The sequence below is a fragment of the Anneissia japonica genome, unplaced genomic scaffold (assembly GCF_011630105.1).
Source record: "Anneissia japonica isolate Jap-2015-1 unplaced genomic scaffold, ASM1163010v1 scaffold287724_len41213_cov101, whole genome shotgun sequence".
NCBI classification, from domain to species: Eukaryota; Metazoa; Echinodermata; class Crinoidea; order Comatulida; family Comatulidae; genus Anneissia; species Anneissia japonica.
Genome location: NW_022735258.1, coordinates 27,452 through 30,213, shown reverse-complemented (window position 1 = coordinate 30,213; position 2,762 = coordinate 27,452). Strand labels below are relative to the sequence as shown.

General features: G+C 34.7%; 1 protein-coding gene across 2 annotated transcripts in view; it reads left to right on the top strand.

The window, feature by feature from the left end:
- LOC117116529 overlaps window positions 1–2,762 on the top strand; it is a 26,990-nt gene that overhangs the window by 10,869 nt on the left and 13,359 nt on the right. Inside the window, exon 3 of one of the 2 annotated variants that reach the window (XM_033260587.1) lies at window positions 846–1,129. The exons of the other annotated variant lie outside the window; for it this stretch is intronic. The gene's annotated coding sequence lies outside the window, so the exon portion shown is untranslated. The remainder of the gene's footprint in view (window positions 1–845; window positions 1,130–2,762) is intronic. 2 annotated transcript variants of the gene reach the window in all.

Here is a 2,762-nt window from a genome sequence, read left to right as displayed (position 1 = left end):
AGATGTGTATAAGAGAGTGGTATTTAGTAGGACCCCTGGTCAGGCCTACTCCTAGGCTAGGCCTAGATAGTTCTACTACTCTAGCAGTCCTAGGCTAGATGCCCTAGGCTACTACAAACAATGGGCTAGGCGTAGCCTATGCCTACTGTCTGTTGTACTTGTAGGGCGCAAGGGTAGTCCTAATTTCATAATATAATAATATTATTAGGCCATTGCTAGGCCAGAGGCCTATATCTTAATTATATTCCATTAATTTATATTTTTTCAAATGTAAATTCTTTAAAGTTAAAATGTTTTAAATTAATTTTTAAAATTGATGATATATTTTCTACATATTTATTTTTAGGTAATTGGTTTTTGTGTTTAATTTTGTTTTATTATAATAAAGGCCTATTATAATTTACATTATTTATAATATTTTATCCTTTTTTTATACAAGTTTTTAGCAACCCACCGCTCGCTAAAAATGATGATTTTGAATAAAAATGAAATTTTATTTTTGTCTAATTAGCACACTTGCCATCAAAAGTAGAAATTTCAGAGGAATTAAAAAAAATAAAAGTTTTTCTATATTTTTATTACTGTATGCCCACCGCTGCCTTAAAATAAGAATTACATATTCCTATTCCTAATTATATAAATTTAAAGCACTTTAACCATCCCATTTACAGTGTTCCACCAAACAAATTTTATTTTATTTTCTTCTCCGTCTAGATGTTTTTAGCAATTTAGTATTTGCTAAATAAGAAAAACAAAAATTTTTTTTTTCGCCCTTGATTTTTTAAGATATTTAAAGAGAACATTAACTTTCATTGTTGAATTAGATTTTTGAATGTCATTTTGAGTTCTTGGCAGTCAGCCATCAAAAATCATTTCAAGAATATCATGAAAACTGAACGAGTTGCTGCTGGAAATGGAACTGGAGGTGCAGCAGTGGTAAAACCAGAGATAAAAAAGAAAAGAAAATGTGAGGTAGTAGAAACAGAGGATGACAAAGGTCAAAGTTGATTTCTAAAATTATGCGTTAATCAGCAACCTATGGTTTCCAGCGGAGAAATATCTTTGAAAATCCTTTTTTCATTAATTAAACATCATGGAGGGATATCCCGCACTCCAGTTGGTGTCAGAGGTATGTACACTAATCCAAGGTAGGGTTTTGTGTTTAATTTAGTTTTATCATAATAAAGGCCTATTATAAGGCCCCGTAAAAAAAATTTAGTTTATCACCCTATCCCAGCATAAAAACTGATGATGGAGGGAGGTTTTTTTTATTTTTCTGCCAACCGTCCCATCAGCGTTCGCTGGTGCAGGACAAACACATAAAAAGTCACAAGAACGGACTCAAATTTAAAAAGAAAACATGTTTTTATTGTCAAGTAACACATTTTGCTAAAATACAGTACAGTTTCTAAATATGAAACGTGAGAATTCATAAATACATCTGGCAAGGTAAAGTATATAGAAAATGAAGAAATTATTGACCCTCTTTTTACATCTGCTGTCATTGCAAATGCATAGCTTTGGTAAGTTTATTATTGCAATATGTATTTTGAAAGAATGAATTATGGAAAATACATATATCGAACTTGAATGGATGTGTCTACCTTCTTCGTGGGACCAAATTTTGCAACAACCTGTGAAAAAAATTACAAAGTGTGACAAAAAAAAAACATTTTCATGCCGAAAATCTTCCCTTACTGAATTCGGTCCTGCTACCCGACCTACTCGGGTTATCGATCATCCAACCCCCTCTCACAAGTGACAGGTCGGGTGACAGATTCGCTACTTACCTAAAATTTATTACCTGCTGCCGGCGGCCTGCGAAGGTCGCGTACTAGTGTATTGTAGTTAGGCCTAGGCTAGGAAGGTTAGTGATCTAGAGTGAGCAATAGATATTTCGTTTACAATGGTCAGGCACGGCAAACGTAATGAATAAGCCTACAATCTAGGGTACAACAATTAATACTCTCTTAACAAATTCCTACATTTTCAATAAAAAGAAGTTATAATCGGGAGCGCATGTTTTTTAGGTGTGGTGTGATGTCAAAAAGTGCATTGGCAGTCCGTAACGAACAGAAGCATCTACTGAATTTCCCGCAAATATTTGTTTACTGGGAATTGTTCTTCTTGTCTATACCACAGTATAATTAAAAAGAAAATACAAATTGTGTTCACACCTAAAAAACGGGAAAATTACGGTGCATAACAAACAAAAATAATAAGATTGAACTGAAGCGCCTACCCCACTGGCATCCCAAGACCGAACCATTGTGTGCCCGGTGAAGCTTATTATAATAGTATTTAAAAATGTGTATTTTAGCGGTTAGTGCACGTGTTTGAATATTAATATAATATTCAAACATGTTTATTATAACGCTTAATACACATGTTTAAATGTGGTAATGTTAGGCATGTGTATTTATAGTTATAATACAAAATGAATACCCTTGATTGAAATACATCAGCTGTAAGCTGTAGAATAGCCCCTGGATAGCCGGGAATGTGAGTAAACTAACCATTGCTGTTGTACGCCACACGATCATAAAATAAATAGAATAAAGGCTAGAAATATATATATATGAATTCGATCCAACTCGGCCACAAGTCAACTCGGCCACAGTCAACTCGGCCACTAGTCAACTCGGCCACAAATCAACTCGGCCACAAAAAGTTCGGCTGCAGTCAACTCGGCCACAAGTCAACTCGGCCACAAGTCAACTCGGCCACAAGTTAACTCGGCCACAAGTCAACTCGGCCACAAT